Source organism: Crocodylus siamensis, chromosome 4, assembly GCF_052110815.1.
Source record: "Crocodylus siamensis isolate JL-2025a chromosome 4, ASM5211081v1, whole genome shotgun sequence".
Taxonomy (NCBI): domain Eukaryota; kingdom Metazoa; phylum Chordata; order Crocodylia; family Crocodylidae; genus Crocodylus; species Crocodylus siamensis.
This window is the reverse complement of record NC_143398.1, coordinates 183,193,303-183,211,836: the sequence shown is the minus strand read 5'-3', so window position 1 is coordinate 183,211,836 and position 18,534 is coordinate 183,193,303. Positions and strand designations below refer to the sequence as shown.

General features: G+C 44.0%; 1 pseudogene; it reads left to right on the top strand.

The window, feature by feature from the left end:
- The window catches only part of LOC149867301 (aldehyde oxidase 2-like), a 50,618-nt pseudogene extending 38,906 nt beyond the window's left edge, over positions 1–11,712 (top strand).
- The last annotated feature ends 6,822 nt before the right edge of the window (positions 11,713–18,534 follow it).

Sequence of the window (18,534 nt, the reverse complement as noted above, 5' to 3'; positions counted from 1 at the left end):
GTGGAGCCCAAAACTGGATGCAGTACTCCAGCTGCGGCCTCACCAAGGCCGAGTACAAGGGGAGAATGACGTCCCGGGATTTGCTCGAGAAGCATCTATGGATGCAAGCCAGCATTTTGGTCGCTTTATTAGCCGCAGCATCACATTGCAGGCTCATGTTCATCTTGTAGTCAATGATGACCCCCAAGTCTCTTTCTTCTGTAGTGCTATCCAACGTAGCACTGCAGAGCCTGTAAGGATGCTGCAGGTTTTTCCTCCCAAGGTGGAGAACCTTGCATTTTTCGGTGTTAAACACCATGAGGTTCTTGTCTGCCCATTTGCTGAGCTTGTCCAGGTCAGTCTGGATCACCCGCCTATCTTCTGGCGTGGATGCTTTGCCCCAAAGTTTGGTGTCATTGGTGAACTTGGTCAGTCCAATCCTGACTTCAATGTCCACATCGTTAATGAAGATGTTGAACAGTATGGGTCCCAGGACAGAGCCTTGAGGGACCCCACTGGTCACAGGGCACCACGATGAGTGACTGCCATCAATCACAACCCTCTGGATCCAACCACAGAGCCAATTTCCCAGCCAACGGATCGTGGTGGAGCCAAGGCCACAACTGGCCAGTTTGGCCAAGAGGTGATCGTGGGATACCAGATCAAAAGCTTTTTTGAAGTCAAGATATATGACATCAATCTCTTCTCCCTTGTCCAGGTGATAGGTCACCTGGTCATAGAAGGAAATGAGATTGGTCATACAAGACCTACCCACAACAAACCCGTGCTGGCTATCCCTTAGGATGTTAGCCTGGGCCAGTCCCTCAAGGATGGCCTCCTTAATAAACTTTTCTAAGATCTTCCCCAGGATAGAAGTCAGGCTAATGGGCCTGTAGTTAGCCGGATCCACTCTCCTCCCTTTCTTGAAGATCGGCACCACATTGGCCTTCTTCCAGTCTTTGGGCACTACACCAGAGCGCCAGGAGTTTTCAAAGATCTGTGCCAGGGGCTGGGCTATGACGCTCGCCAGCTTCTTGAGTAACCTGGAGTGCAGGTTGTCAGGGCCGGCTGACTTGAAGGTATCCAGCTTCTCAAGGTGTTCCTTCACGAGGTCAGCATTTATGGAGGGTAGGGGATCCCCCTCACCCAGATTTCCCTGTCCCATAGCAGGCATGGGCATCCCATGTGACTGATGAAAGACTGACGCAAAGTACCTATTTAATAGGTTGGCTTTTTCCTGGGCGTCAGTTGCCAGTTGCCCCATCTGGTTTAGCAGGGGTCCAATGTTGCCCTTGCTTTTCCTCCGGCTCCCCACATATCTGAAAAAGGACTTTTTGTTGTCCTTGATGCCTGAAGCTAGTTGGAGTTCAGTTGCAGCCTTGGCTTTCCTGGTTTGCTCCCTGTAGGACCGGACCAGTGCGGAGTAATCCTCCTTGGAGGTGAATCCCATCCTCCATCCTTTGTAGGCTTTCCTTTTAAGCCACAGGAGGTCCGCTAGGTCCCTGGAGAGCCAGGAGGGCTGCTGTGCCTTCTTGCTGCCTTTCCTCCATGTTGGAATAGATTTAGCTTGTGCATTGAGGATCGCTTCCTTGAGAAGCAACCACTCTTCTTGAACTCCCATCTCCCTGGGGTCATGGTCCCTAAGGGCCTGACCGACTAGCCTCTTGAGCTTGTCAAAGTCGGCTTTTCTGAAGTCAAGGACTTCTGTGTTACTGACTGACTTGCCAGCTTTACGGCGGATGGCGAAGGTGATCAGCTCGTGGTCGCTGTCACCCAGCTTCCCATCGATCACTAGGTTGCTGATTAGGTCGTCCCCCGTAGCCAGTACCAAGTCGAGCAGCGCTTTGCCTCTCGTTGGCCCATAGACTTCTTGAGTCAGGTAGAGGTCATCCACGCACGACTGCTCGGATTTTGCTGAGTGATCTTCCCAGGAGATGTCCGGGTAATTGAAGTCACCCATGACAACCAAGGTCCTGGAGCAAGCGGCCTCAGTCAGTTCCCGGGCGAACTCCTGGTTAAGCTCAGGACTTTGAGTGGGAGGTCTGTAGTAGACTCCCACCATTGTGTCCCCTGTGCCGTATTCCCCACGAATTTTTACCCAGAGGGTCTCTAGCTGTCCATGCCGGTTGCCCAGCCGACATCAGCTTGCAGCAAGTGCCTGTTTGCGCAGCCTGTTCACGCGGCTCCGGTCACGGGGCTCTCTGGGGGGCTGGGCCAAGATACACCTGCCTTCTTGGTTCCCATTACTCCATGTGCAATGAACTTTCTCCCTTCTGGCAGCGTTTCCCAGCATATTACTGGGAGTCTTTGACAAGGGGATTAACTTGTAGTCCTTTCTCTTGTGTCTTCCCATGCCAGGTTAACTGCACTGGCTTTTTTTTCCTTGGCAAGTTCTCAAGTATTTGCCCAATGTGGCAGTACTGAGCACAAAAGCTTCTAAAATCCCACTTGCCTCTTAAACTGAAAGGCAGTTGGTTCTTTACACTAGTTCAGACCTCCAAAGTATTACCAATAATTAGTAGCAGAAATATTTATTTTGTAGTGCCTAAAGTCCCCTGTCATGCTGGGTATTGCACACACATAGAAAAAGAGGTCATCCCTACCATACAGGGCTTACAAGCTAAAGAGCCCTTCCCTGCATGCATTTCTGAAGGGATTTCTTCACCTTATTTCTGTTTAAAATAGACCATAACCGCTGGTCTGTCATGATGATTTCACCTCATTTTCATGCATTAGTTAATCACAGTGATGAAATCACAGGCTGCTTGCAGACATTTAAAAAAACCCCAAAAACACGCTTGACCAGAAGAAGCAGCATGTTACTTCAACCTGACTCTGCTGTATAGAGTGGGCATTTCAGTGGGGATTTTTGGCACTTTTAGCTAAAGCCGATTAATCAGCTATTAGATAAAAGTGCCAAAAAGCCCTACTAAAGCACCTGATCTTTACAGATGTCAGGTAAGTTGAGTCCAATTAAGGTGCTGCCTTTTCTGGATATGCATGGGGCTCGATGCAGGAATGCACTGAGTTTATAGTGCCTTTTTTTAAATATCTGCAAGCAGCCACAGTCGTTATTTTGGTATCCGAACACATGAATATTTCCTATTCAGTTGTACAGAAAAGCAAGAATGTCTTTGCTAAATGCAATAAAGTTGGTGTGTGATCTAGTTGGGGAAGCAGAGAAATGAAAGTAAGCAGTTTCTGAGCTCTCTTGGACTGGCTCCTTTTGTGACCATCAGTAGGTCAGTTAAGCTTGGTGTGTATTAGAAGCCCTACACATTTGTAATTATGCTGAACTAAAACTAACTTATTTACACTGGCACAGTGATTCGGTTTAAACCAGGCTTTGTGCAGTAAGCTGTAGGCAACGCCTTTGAACTAACTCTGCTGTGCCATTCCTCAAAGCAGCAGAAGGAAATGCAAGGCTTTAATTTAGGGATCTTTCTTTTTCTTTTTATTGTTTTAGCATTAAAAAGTGTATTTTCTTCTTAGAAATGTGGATTTGTGTGAGAATAAATATGTCCATTGCAGATTATGGAAGCTTTCCAGCAAAGTATCAGTCTCTTGGCTACTGGCTTTTTCAAGTAAGAAATGCTATAGAGGCCTTCTGGATCACAGATATGGGCCCTGGTTATGGCCGAGCAAGGATCAAATTCTCCCTATTTACCCTCTTCAATCCTTTTCCTGTCTCTCTTTCCTCCTATGTTAAGGGCCAATCCAACAGAGAGCCCAGTGAAGTGGCTACCTGCTGGGGAGACTACAGACTCCAGTGCTCTTTTTGTTTTCTACTGAAAAGGAGGGGAGTCGCCTCATCATACCATGTTGGTTGGCTCCCACTGTGCCTTCCACACCTCATTAGATGTTTGGTCCCTGTACTTTTTCCCAGCCTCCCACGTCTGCCATGATTGGGCACAAGGAGCCTACAAAGAGCTGTGCTCCATGGCATCCACAAATCTCCCCCAACACAAGCTCCTCTTCTGTCCCCTACATCTCCAGGGTCAACAGAAAAGCAACAGCAATGCTGCATTCAGGGTTTTCACCTAGGGAGATGCTGTGAAAGCAGACAACTTCTGCATATTGTTAATCTGCTGCTATGTCATTTACATGGCAATCTGCTCTCCATTTTGGGAGGGAAGAAGTGATACAGATTGAGTGAAGAATATTATTTAATCCAAAGATAGTATTGTTTCCACCAGAGGCTACATTACAAATATGAACTGGGAAAAAAGGGAAGGCCATGCTTTTCCATATTTTATTTTTGGAGTTGCTTGTTCTGAAGTTGAGACTGACTGTCTGACAGGAGACCACCAGGTAAATAGCAAATGTTCTTCTGTACCCATAAATACAGATGGGTTAGTCTCCCACCAGTGTTTCGCTCATGATAATTTTCTTCCTCATGTTTTCTTTGCTGCAGAGGGAGGAAGGGTATTTGTTAAATGTTCTCTGGAAACTATCAAGCAAAGCTAAATGGCTCTGTCTTCCTTAGTCTCATTTGTTTAACTACTTATTAGAAGAAAATCTGCTGTTAAGCAGAGATATGAAGGCTGAGAAGTGCAATAGAGCAGCAATAGATAAGAACAGTTAATAATAGAACCAGCTTGTACTATGGCTTTGAAAGTAGTTATTGATGCAGACAAACAGTGCTTTTACTCCAGAGTAATTTTAGCTTTGCTCTGTAGTAAAAGTGGAGCAAAACATGACATACAATTTTACTTCAGTGTAGGTCAGTCCACAGCAAGGTAAGGTTGCCCCTCAAAGTGAGTAGAAACTATAGACTGTTTAAGTTACCACAGTATACCCAGAACGTGCCTGCTCCTGAAGTCAGTTTCATCCCAGAGTAGCAGACGAGCTTCTTAATAAGTTGGCACTGTAATGGCACCTCGTTGCTGGCATCCAGTTTGGGAGAGCTGATTGTTCATCCACCCCTTATTATGCAGTAAATTTACTATGGAATAAAATTCTTGTTACTTAAATCCCTAGTCCAGAGGTGTTAAACATATGGCCCTTTGGCCAGATCCAGCCCACACAGTTGGGTCATCCGGCCCATGTCCTTGATGGGAGAACTTCTGCCAAGTGGCTGGGTGAGAGCCACAGTGCTGGAGCCCCAGCAGCACCTTGATTTGTTCCTGCAATGGCAGCTAAGCAGCCAGGGTGCCGAGCCTCTTCCTTCAGTGCTGCTGGGGCTCCGGCGCTGCTGCTTTTGCCTGGGTGTTTACCAGCCATGCTGGCAACAGCCATGGCATTGGAGCCCCAGTAGCACCATGGGAAGAAGCCCAGCATTGCAGTTTGTTCCCATGGCAGGAGCCATCTAAAGTCTGGGTTGCTGGGCCCCTTCCTGCCAGGTCCCAGACTGGTGAGAGCAAGCACTGCATCCGCTGAATCCATCGTGGGGAGGGGGAGGTCTGTGGGCACAATCCAGCCCATGAGGCTGGTCATGAACAATTCCTCTGGCCCATGGACCAGCCTTGTACAACTCATCCAGCCCACAAGGCCCAATGAATTTGACATCCCTGCCCTAGTTCATAGGCTCTTGAAGCAGCACAAAACATTACTATAGAAAATGGAGTGATGAAGAGGGGCCTCAGGCCAGGAGCAGCTACAAAGTCAAAGGAGAAAACAGAGTTACTTACCATTAACTGGAGTTTTTTGAGATCAATGTTTACATATACATTCAGATCCCTTCCTCTTCTTCTTCTGCTGAGTCAAGTATTATAGGACTCTCTGGCTGAGAGGAAACTTTGAAGCAAGAAGTATGTATCACCCTTTATCCCCACAGCTTGAAATCACTAGGAAAAGCAGGCAAGGATATGTTCTAGGCATAAAATTCTCTGATTAAATCAGGCTTTATGAAATGGACCCATAAGTAAGAATGAATCACGCGTTTGGAAAAATTGCAGCTGCTGATATGTAACTTTGATTTTTTTGTTATTGTTTGTAGAATATGTACTCATGACAGTTTATATTGACTGAACAGAATATCAGAACAGACATTGTCATGGATGCTTGTTTCAGCATAAATCCAGCTGTAGATATAAGACAGGTATGTTTGAATACTTTCATATTTGCTTTTTACTCTGAATATTAGTGACAGCTCCTATCTTCACTTAGAAGGATTTTCCATTGAGAAGCTAATCAAATGCTTATTACCCATGTCATAGTTTGAAATCCACCAACTGATGAAAGTATATGTGTGTGTGTTTATATCTGCATATGCATTCTGTATGCATGTATAGATATAGATAAAACTGGGTACATATCTATATAGCAATAGAAAGATAGATGTTCTTTAATTTGCATTCAGTTTTATCCTCCAGTTCTGAAAGTTGATGCCATTCTTTTCAGAATTCAAGTGTTACGAAAACACTAGGCCTCAATAGCCCTCATCTTTAAAGTTCAACTTTGTGACTTTGTGTTACAGATTCAAAAATTTGTACACGAGACCAAACTTAGTGATAACAAAAGCAGAGCAGTGGTATATGCTGTTTGGTATAAATGGAAAAAGTACTGTGTAAACAGAAAAGTAGCGTGAACAAGATGTGCTGTTTTATTTGCAGATTTAAAGGAAATAGTTTTTCCCCCGTATCTTCCTTATGTCCCCTTTATAAATAAGTTACACTTGTTATTCACTCCCAAGAATTGTTTAGTTAGTTCAAATAACTTTCTTCAGCCCACTAACTCCAAATCTCCAAATTTCTCTTCACTTGAACCACTTGAACCACAGATGCAACCACTGACTTAGGCCTGGTCATTTCCGCAAGTTACAAGTCCCTGCCACAGATTTTAATTAAGCCTGTTTCAAGTTTGCTTCCAACCTATGAATTAAGAGCATGTGACCATTTCTCTAGAAAAAGATTTATCTTCCACCCACACTTCCTTTCTCTAGATGTGTTAAATCAAAAACACTATAGATTTGGGGGATAGTATTCCTCTTTGCAGTCCTGTGAGGAAAGCTGCTGACATCGGTGAGGCAGTTTCTGGTCTTAGTTGCACCACTATAGATCTGAAATAATTCTGATAACTTCAGTAATGTTATTCTTGATTAACCCTGATACGAAACAGAGAAGACTGTGACCATATACAATTCTTTGTGTGAATAAAAGGAGGCCACCTTAGTCCCCCACTAGTCCTGCTTTGGTTTAACAATTGCTTTTGGGCCAGTTACCACAGAGGGGAGGGCATCAGTTAATGTGTGGATCTAAACTGACAAATGTGAAGCTCCTCACTGTAACACGTGGTGCTTTCACAGAAAGTACCATGACTTACAGCACCCCCCACCTCCCCACCCAACAGATACTCACTGTTTGGGAGGTGGGGAGAGAGGGGGGATCGAGCTCCACTTCGCAGGCAGTCCAGATGAGAGAGGCTCCGTATCTGCAGCCTCCCTCCCTTAGCCGTGCCCCACGCCCCCAACTTCAATGGTGTCTGCAGGATGGGAAGGGAGATGGGGGAGGGGAGGGAGCTCCAGTCTGGGGTTTTCCCAGCCTGCTCTAAGGGGAAGTGGATTGGAGCCTCCCACCACCAGCCCAGCCTTGCTTGCACTCAGGGACAAACAGAAATTATGAAGGTGCTCTGCTTTGGAGCTCCTTTATATGAACCCTCATTAAATGAAGATTAATTTCTCACACAATCAGGGACTTTGCAGCTGTGCACTTTTGTCAGGAAATGGCTATAGAGCATGTTCAAGGGGTCAATTGCATGACAAATATCACTTCTGTCAGTGCCCTAAATGTTCAATTTCCTACATGTTTTTATAATATTAAATGCATGAGACTACTTTTCCATTTTTCCATTCTTTTCAGATTGAAGGTGACTTCATTCAGGGGGTAGGACTCTATACAATGGAAGAAATACAATTTTCCCCAGAAGGAGAGCAGTACACTCTGGGCCCTGATACATATATAATTCCTGCTGTCTGTGACATCCCTGAGCTGTTCAATGTTTACTTGCTGCCAACCACAAAAAACCCACTTGCCATCTACTCTTCCAAGGTAAGTGAGCCATGTAATGGGTTGTATAGAGCTCTACTGCAAGATCGTTATAGCCACTTATAGTTACTTATGCCTGTCTGGTGAGTACATTTCCAAGAGTTTGTTCCACTTGCAGTGCTATATTGACATTCAGAGAAATCCCTTTTCCTTAAAATGGGAAACATCACTCTCCAGTCATACCTCTACAAGTGGAAGGACCTATGGGCATGCACTGTCAATAAGAAAAAGGATCATTTACAGTTAGCTGAATATTGGGGGGGGGGAGGTGGTATGTGCACGCAAGTGTGTGAGTACTAGAAGTGGCTTGTCCTGAAGGGTAGAATGACTCCCTAATGTCATTTTATTTCCTTCTTAGAAGGAGCTTGCCCTGAAGAGCTTAAGGCTAAACAGACAAACTGACAAAAGGGAGAGAGAGGGAGAATTGATATTCGCAGTAAAGAGGTGAAGAACTGAGGCAGGCGGATATTTGCCAGGTGTCATATAAGAGGCTTGTGACAGCTCACTGTAGGAACTGAATCCACTGTGCCCATTAGGTTAACTACAGAGAAAGTTTTTCCTGTCTTTCCTATTTCAAGGATGTATTCACTCCTGTGCAGATTCAACACAAGGCTCCTGCACCAGTTCTGCCCTCAGAGTAGAAGTAACTGGAACTGTAGTGGGGTACAGGCCTCTGACTGATGAGAGAAATTCCCACTACCTGGCCTAATGTCTGAAGTAACTACACTAGAGGGGTGCCCGTACATGTGCTCCAACATTTTCTACTTACACGTTCTACAATTAATCAATTAATTAAGTCTGCTGGAATGTTTTAACTAGAATGCTCCAGCATGCCTCACCGTCACATGTATTAAGCATCCTGCATTTCAAAATGGCCACAGGGGCACTTTAGCTAAAACTCATTGAATAAGCTTTAATTAAAGCACCCCCACAGCCATTTTGAAATGCAGGACACTTAATATGCGTGATACTGCACTGTCTTATTTGGGGCGGTTGTCTGGGAACTGCTCTAATTAAACTCCTACCACCACCCTGGATCACATATATAGACACCCAAGGAGTGGAAATTTCCAGAAGGAAGTCTATGTTGGATGTCCATGGAAAAGATTCTTGAGGAAGGAAAACTCCCACTTCTTAGAGACTTAGCAGTGTATAACTGATCCCAGAGATCCTAACACTTTTCACTCATATAACAGGTGATCCATTTGTAGTTATTTTGTACATAGTGAAGCTGTGTTTATACTGTAAGTCCTGAGTTGTTTCATTATGTTAGTGTTACCCTTGCAGTCCCAGAATGAACCTTTGCTTATGATCAGCTGGAAGAAATAATAACAATAACAAAAATAATAATAAAGATTCTCCTATGGGCCAAATCCTAGTCTTCAGTTCCTCCCTGGCCTGGACCTACTGAGAGGTCTGAACAGATACATTGGTCATCTTAAAGATTTGGGTCAGATTTTGGGCTAGTGTTAATTAGCATAGTTCAACTGGCTTCAGCAGAGCTATACTAATATATGACAACTAGAGATCTGGGCTTTTATCAGCTGTATCTAACTCATCTCTCTCCATCTCAGGGCATGGGTGAGGCTGGTGTATTCTTGGGAAGCTCTGTGTTCTTTGCTCTAAGGGATGCAGTGGCTGCTGTGAGGAAGGAAAGAGGATTACTGGAGACCTTCACACTGAACAGCCCTCTGACTGCTGAGCAGATTCCAATGGCCTGTGCTGATGACTTCACTAAGACGGTAATGAAGTTTTTTATGAATCCTTGGAAACATTTCTGGTTTAGCCACATCCTCCTCATATTTCCCATCTTGTTGGTTCTGAATTAATCTGCATTTTGACTTGTCACATGAAATGCTTATTGAGCTGCATCTCTTGTACATATCACATGACAGCCACTGAAATTTTGTATTTTATTTAAACAACAATACCATGCTTTATATTTCTTTTGCCAGCACAAAATATAGCTAGAGATGAACATTCAGCATACAGGGGTTTGGCTGAATCAAGCTCTGAATCTAACATGAATATCTGTTCAGTTTCTTCAGCAATAATGACTTGAACATACATATTCTCTTGCATGTAGAGGAACCCAAATACACTTTGCAAATTATGGCCTGACTTTCTCCCTAATGTCATTTTATTTCCTTCTTAGTATTAGGCCAAGAATGAACATGGCCTTGAACAATTATTTACACCTACACTAACTTTTAAATAATTGCTAGGTATAATTTAAGGTGTTGTAAAATCCTGAATGAGCTAGATGCTGGTTACCCCAGGGCTTAGTGGTTTCATGCACTGAAAACATGTACTAGCTTTATAGCTGGTTGTTATCAAGCTTTAATTTGCGTATGTAAGAGAGTCTCCCAGCTGCAGGGATGTACTGTGCCCAGTGTGAACACAGATCCCCAGGGCTCAGGGGTGTGTGAAACCCCTGGGCCCAGGGCTTAGAGGTTTTCTGCATCCCCAAGCCCCAGGGATCACAGCTGCCTCGATCCCCTGGCCCAAGGGTTTCACTAGTAAAGATATTAGGGAATTGCACAGGAGATGTATGTAGATCAAAAAAGTAACCAAATCCTCCTCTGTCAGGGTAAATTGCAGCTGGCAGGCGGGGAATTGGGACAGGAGATGCATGGAGATATATAGCTCATGGCTGAACTGAGGTGCTGGCAGAGTGCCATTGTTCCACCAAGAAGGTCCCTGCATCAGGCCAAAATGTCAATATAAAGGAGTGTGTTGGGGGCAGGCTTTCTCAGGCAGACTTTGCATCCCAAAATCCTTGCTTTGAAGACTTGGAAGGGCAGCAGTTCATAAGTGATGTTGGTAGCACCAGTAAGTACCTGGAATCACTGAGCTCCCCTCTTGTAGAAACACAGCTTTCTGCCAGTTCTAGAGGATTTACTTAGCCACTTACAAAGAAAGGATTTTCTGGTGCTTGAAATGCCCTATCTTTGATTTCATCAGTATGGCCAACTATGTGTTCTGTGAACTTCTGAGAACTCAAATAGATAAGTAGAGGCCTAGCTTTCAAGTAGTTGACGTGGGTGGGCAGGATAAACTTGGTGCTGCCATGAGCCAGTGGAACCTTGTGTTTGCCTCATGCTCCCCCCTGCACCTCCATAATTTTTTGCTGACATGCCAACATCCAGTTCTGCCCCACACTTTCAATCATTCACATGGGAGGAAGATTGTGGCCAGGCATCTAAAGAGAAACCCTGGTATTATCCCAGGGAGCTGTCTAGGGAGTCTAAACAGTTTCCAGCTCCAAGAACGCTCCTAAAATTATGGGATTTCCCTGCAGCTGTTATGACCTCTGTGATTTAATTGCTACAGCTCCACAGCTAGTCAACACCCCCTCACATGATTGAGTAGTAACTACCACCCATTCCTCTCCCTATTTTGGGCCCCCTGGACACACAAGCTCATCTGTGAGAAAGGCAAGAGCTTGTCTCGGTTACTGGAATTTGAATTTGATGAACTAAGTGGTTATAAATAACCCAGAGGCTCCTTAGAGTCACACCAATCTTTTAATCCATGTACAAGAGGAAGAAGTGTGGATTAGCATGTATAGTGGCATCTACAGGGCTAGGAAACTTACTTAGGGAATACACATCTTGGAATTACAGTGGGTTCTCTTTTTCTTAATGATGCCATACTTAACAATATCATGTTTTTGTTTGTTTTTCCCTTTCATATTCCCAAAGATAAGCCTGGAACCTACAAACCTTGCGCTATTGAAATAGTCTAATACTGTTTCCCAGATTCTGAAGTAATTATGCGATAGTTTTAGACACTTTCCAATTGTAAAGCGTTCTAAGCTTAATAGTAAATTAACTAATTTAAAATCTATTCACTGATGCACAGAGTGTCTGTAAGACTGGATATTATCTATAGCTCTTATTGTATTGCCAGCATGATGGTGGCTCTTACATCCCATCATGTAACTCACATTCAGTTCAAATATTTAGAGACAAAATAACTTCATTATATCTTTACAAATATCTTTGTATTACTATTAATGTAGAATTTGCTCAGGCCACTTCTTGATAAACTTTGCCAAGTGACCATTTTTCTTGATAAATTGCTAGTGCCTGTTACATAAGGTTATGAGGGTGAGAACTAGCTAACAGGTCTTCTTTTTGTGTTACTAATTTGAGGTTAAAATGTTCCTAAAGTGGAGTTATTATTGGATCTTTCACTTTATTATATTTATGGGCATCTGAGACAATTTTAGAATTAGGTACCACAGCAATCCAAGCCATGGAAAAGGATATGGATTTGAATTTAAGAAGCAAGAATGTAAACAACATGAAAAAACTAGGAAGTGGCATTTTTGTTAGTTGTTTTTTAGTTCTGATGTCTGCATTTGTTTTAAAATATTTTCAATAAAAAGACATTTAAAGAAAGAATGTCTATTTCAGGGGGTTTCACTGGAGTGCTAGAAAAGGGGGTCCCTCTAGTTCTTTTATAACATTGTGCTTATGCAGGACATAGTTCTAAGAAAAAATAATACATATGCCAGGAATAATGTAGTTGGGAATGAAACTGAAAATATTTTATTTTCTTCCTTTTGCTTAATTTAATCTCTGGACTCCTTTAAGAGACATTTGGATGTTTATCTTGCTCAGATCCTTTGACCCCAGCTGACTTCCTGCCCCTGGGGCAGGAGGCTGGACGCATTGATCTTCCGAAGTCCCTTTGAGCCCTAATGTCTATGAAATCTATGAAATTTTCACCCAATCTGGCCACAGAAAGCAGTCTATAGCTGTGACCAAACACAAGTGCATGACTGCAGATCACTTCAAAAATGGCCAGTTGGGTGAACTCTGAACCCTCATTGCATGATGGGTCAGATGAAAACATTTCAAAACAGAATGTCTTCTGCATAGGCGGCAGAAGAGGGGGCTAATGGGGCTTAGCCCCACTAAGCTTCGGGCTTAGTGGGGGCTTCCAGCAGGTGCAGCAGGGGTGGGGTGGGGGGAAGGGCAGGCATTGCTCAGCTGGCAGCGTGGGACTGAGCCATGAGTGGCTTATTTGGGGGGCACAGCTTGTGCTGTTATGTGCACCCCAGAAGGCATGGGGGGCACATGCCCCCAGTAAGCTCAGGGCAGGGCAGGATACTGCTGCAGGCCAGGGCCAGGGCTACGCTGGCCTCTTCCCAGTGAGGGGGGGCCATGCTATACTGGGGGCACTGGGAGGGAGATTATGAGGGGGGGGGCACTCCCAGTAGTCTGGCCATGCAGTCCAGGGGTCAGGGCCCAACAGTGAGGTTTGAAAGAAACCCAGATGTGTGACACCTGGGTGGGTAGAAACACAGAATGTTACACCCCTGCATAACCCAATTGATTTTCTTATGGTCACAATCCCCTTCCCATAACAATAAATAGCAACACAGCTCTAACTATGATCCACCACTAGATGGTGGAGGTGAGGCTTCTGCTGCTCCAGGGAAAATGGCCTCCTTTAATCATTCCTGGGAACACAGCGAAACAGGATCTGAACAGCTGCTGCAGGCAGTAAGCTCCATTTCTTTGCTTTATTGGCAAATTGTTCTCTTATGCAGTTTCCTTCTAGAAATGCACTTACTGCAAACACTGATGATTAAGTGTCCCCTCACACATCCATGCTGGTTTGTTTTCTCTCAGCCTACTCCCTCTTGGGACCGTCTCCCCCTTCCAGCACATCCACCTGGAGACAGGAGTTTCCCATTGCAGGTCTCTGACTCTGTGGCTCGAGCCTTCTCAGTTTGGATTGCACCCCAGCATCTCAGTCAGACACAACTAATAGCCTGGTCATTAACCCTTTAAGGGCTCAACTGCTTTTTCCAGCCCCAGCAAGCCTACCAGCCTTGCTTACCAACCCCTCTCCACCCTTTCCCTGGCACCTGTGTCCTTGGTTGCACAGCCCCAAACCCAGTGGGGAGTCAGCATCTCATGGGATGACAAGGCTCTCCCCTGTTTTGATGCCTGCTCCCTGGGCAAGTATCAGCTTGGTCTCCCCTAGCTTCGGCTGATTTTTTTATTAGGCTAAATGCATGGTTGATCTAGACACAGGCAAACTTTTTGGGTATTGAAATAGGCTTGAGGAAGTGATACCCAATGGCTTGCCAGTGTCTATCCTAACCATGCAACTGCTTCAATAAAAGAAGTCACCCACAAGAAACCTTGTATCTCTCAGATTATTTAAATCACTTTGCTCTAACCTAGTCTACCTTGGTGTGGACATTCTTACCTGAAGAAAGGCCCTGAAGATGAAGTCAAACAGGGATTGAGATGGATTCCAGAGAGCAAGAAAATCTTGTGATTCAGGAGGCTTCTTGAAGCCCTCTGCTCTGCAAGGAAGAGAGTGGTGTTAAGGAAGTCTCTCATCATACAATAGAACAAGTGCCTCGTGTTGGGGTGGTCAGTGACATGGAGAGGACTAGTTTGTATGACTCGGGAGACACTGACTAAATAAGATGTTAGTTCTTAGGCTCTATAACAATCTTCTGAAAAGATGACTGCTGTTCTAAAAAGGTTTCTCCAAATCTGAGTGGAACAAACTGGCCATGCCGACAGGTAATCTGCACCCAATGGGATACTGAATGCATCAATTCTTAACAACCTGTAAAATGAGAACCTGGCTAAAGCAGATAGATATTCTTTCTTCCCAATCTCTTTTGTTTAATGAAGGATGTTGGGAACAGAGACCAAGAATGGTTAATATCATCAAAACTAAACTGGGAGGTGACAAGCTATATGGATATAGCCAGGCAGATGTCCAGATTTTACAGACAGGGGAGAATGGGCAATATCACAAGCAAGCTCCCTTCTGTATTGAACTCTTAATGGTAAGCCTCCCTTTCTTTGTGCAGGTGTTTCTGCAACTTTTGCAGTAAAACTGTTCAACTTGTGGATAAATAAGTAAGATATTAGTGCAGTAGTTGCTAGTATCTGTAAAGTCAGTATAGATAATAGACTAATGGTAAGTAAATTGCATGGACTACTACGTACAACACTAGATAGGTCATAAGCACCATAGGCAAATCAAATTTGGCAACTCCTTACAGTGCTTGGATGTGCTAATACAGGGCTGTCCAGCGCCTAAGTGACCGGGGGCCACACGTCACATGGGCTGCACAAGAATGAGCTGTGGCCCCCTTGGGCCTCATGACATGAATAAAACCCTGTACTGTACTGCACACCCACCCCCGTCCACCACTGCACTGTGTGCCTTCTTGGCCATCTCCACTGCATCATACATCACATCTGCTCCCAACCACTGCACGGCATGTCCACAGGGCCCTGGCCTCACTCTCAGTTGCCTGTGCCCGCCTCACCCTGCCCCCTTTGCTTTCAATTGTATTTTTCTTACCTTCCTGATCAGATGGCATTAACCAACCTAATCAAAACTCCAAGGAGTGCCACATGACATTCCAATAAGCCGAGTGGCTTTATCCAAACTACACCACCAACTGCAGCCAGGAAATGTGAACAAGTACCCAGGAAATGTAAAAAGCTTGCAAAGAGCTCTACAGAAGATTTGTGGGGAAGAAATATTTTAACAGTGCACACTGGTTTGCAAGCACAGTTTGAGCTGTAACAAAATCTGATATAAAGCCCCCTGAAGTTTTTAATCTCACATATTGCATAACACAACATCTTGTCAACAAAGAGATTAAAGAAATCAGCCAGCAGTTACACCGGCTTTTTCTATTCGCTTATTTGATCAGATCACCTTTCCTCCTTCCCTCTCCCACTTTTGCAATCACATAATGTCCCTCTGGCAACCACACCAATTTTCTACAGGGAAAATAAAACCAAGTTATCTACAGGAAAAAAGAATTCTGTCTTTTTGCTCAGCATTTGAGCAGTGCTTAGCACAGTGGGATCCTGGTCTATGACTAGGACTCACGTTTAAGCACAATACAAATAATAAATAATTGTCCCTAATACAAGCAAGGACTTCATTTTCAGGTGTCCAGCACTTGTGGAACACCTGCAGCTCCTGCCAAAGCTGGGCAGAGTGGGAGGTGCTCCCTTGTTGCGGGGAGGGGGAGTTAATCACACTGTGTGCTCTTCTCAGCTCCTATGCTTTTTGCTCTTCTTCCCTGCACGTGGTCTCTGCTACTTGCTCCACATGATCTTTTGGCCATATTGCTTGATACCTCTGTTGCTTTCTGCCCTGAACATTCCCATCTTGATGATGGCTCCAGTCCCATTGAGAAAATCCTTTTTCTGCAGCAAAGAACCTGAATAACTGTAGAAGCAGCTGAAAACATGAGGATCTAGAACTTCACAACCACAGGCAGGTCTCTGCAGCAAACACATGGCCTGTATCAGCAGCAAGAAAGAAACACAAATGAGTGTAATTATTCTGATCAACCATGCTGGTTTGCAGTGGTGATAACTAAAGATGCCAGTTCAACATTTTAAATGTTTACTCAACTTAAGCAAATCCTTTATTTATACCTTGGGCTGTTTTTGGTCTTCTGTTTTAAAGAATATAAGACATATAATCCTTTAAAAGCAGATAAGGAAAGATGGTTGCATGTTCAAACAAGATCTGCCCTAAGTTGTTGTGTTAGAGAAAAATTGGATTGTAACCTGAAGCCATTTCTCAACTTATTATTAATAACAAACAATTGGATTGAAAAAAAAGTAGAAAAGGAACCACTGGAGGGAAGGGAGGGATGTCTGACTAGATGGCCTATGCGTTAATTGTCAGTAACAGTGAAGAGTCTGTAGCTTAGGCTGTTTATTATTGGTTTGGAAGTGGGCAGTGAAAACTGACATTGCAAATCTGCTGCCAGCACAGGGTTATTTCTCAAGGCAGACCTAGCAAAATAAGGCTAATTGGCAATGCAGTCACATACTGAATTGCCCCTACCCAAATACAAGGGACTGCACTTTGGAAAGAAAGATATACAGAGTTTATCTATACTAAGCAGTGCTGAAGTCATTGTAACCTGGACGAGGGAGCGGGGCACAAAACCTGAGAAGGTCTGTAAAAAACCCAATACACACACTTGGGGAAAAGGTGAAATTTAGAGCAGAAACTCCATGGGAATAATTCAGAAAAATATTAAGTCCCACTTGGAATCAGTAACAAGGACCATCTCTGTGAGCACTGTGTTCTTGAAGGCATCATGGACAGAGCAGATGAAGAAAAAGTCAGGAGAAGCTAGAAACACCCTTGGAAGAAAAGATTCTGTAGAAGGGAAGCTTCATGACGTTTGAGTTTAGAAAAGCCTGTACCCAAATCCTCATCTAGTCTTACACCAGAGGTAGGTGTTTATAAACACTGAATTCTGTGCCTCATTTTCAGAGTTTAACCTAAGGACCCTGACTTTTCTTTCTTGAATTGAGGATTTTTTAATTAATTAATTTCTTTTTTACTGAGCAAAGGTGTAGCTTCTGGGCAGATTTCCCAGGATCCACTGGGACATCCCATTGTGCACCAGGCTGGTACTGAATGTGGCACTAGCAAAGCTCTTCATTGTGATGATATGCTTGCAGTAGACAAAAAGCTTTTTTTGGCTGGGGTCACTAGTTCCAGAGCATATGCATGTAAAGACTGTGAGGAAAAAAGCATTACCATGAAAGCTGAGATTTTCAGAGCACTGCCAGGAATTTAGATGCACAAGTTTCTCACATGGTTTTGATTTTCTCAGAAGACAGGGTAGATATGCACCTCTATAGATTAACTAATAAGATATATAGAGACAGAGCCCAAGTTTTCATGAACCCAGTTTCACTTCATCAGATGCAAGGAAAGGACAGCATTGAGCAGTGTATAAAGGGGAATGAGTGATTAGAATACAGTATGTGGAAAAGCAGAAGGGAGGAGGGAAAAGAGGGTGTGCTGTAAAGGGCAGCCAGGCAACAGGTGCCTATACATGAGCAGGGAGTCTGCTCCGACGCACTGTAATTCCAGCGCATCGGGGCAGAATCTGCTGGAGCATGGGAATTACTACGCTACAGGAGCCTCCCACATCTCGTGCATCAGCATCCCCACACTTCAAAATGGTGGCAGGGGCACTTTACATAAAGCTTGTTCAATGAGCTTTAGATAAAGCGCCCCAGCCGCAGTTTTGAAGCACAGGGATGCTGATACACGAGACACTCCAAGCACTCTAATTAAAATGGCCTTAATTAAAGCACCCCCCCCACCCACTCCCAGAGCATGTGTATAAACATGCAAACAGCTCATAGGAACAAACAGTGTCACAAAAGCTAATCCAACTAATATATGAATCCAAAGTCTCTTCCTTCTTGCTTTTCACTGTTTTATCTCCTTCAGCGGAGATAGTGCTTGCTTACTTCTCACCCTCTGTTTATTTTTTTTCTTTATTATAGTGACAAATGATTGAACAGTATCTTTTAGTAAAGGTCAAGGGACAAATTCTGTTGCACCGGTTTGACCCCACTGAAGTCCATGATGTAAAAGGGCAGGTCTTGACCAATACTTTTCATTCATGTTTAGTTAGCTAGCTCTTAAAGAAGGGCCTTCCACAGTAAAGAACAAGGAGCTTTCATATTTAAGGATGAAAGTCTAGTCCCTTTCTGAAATTACTGTTTTTTCTGACTCA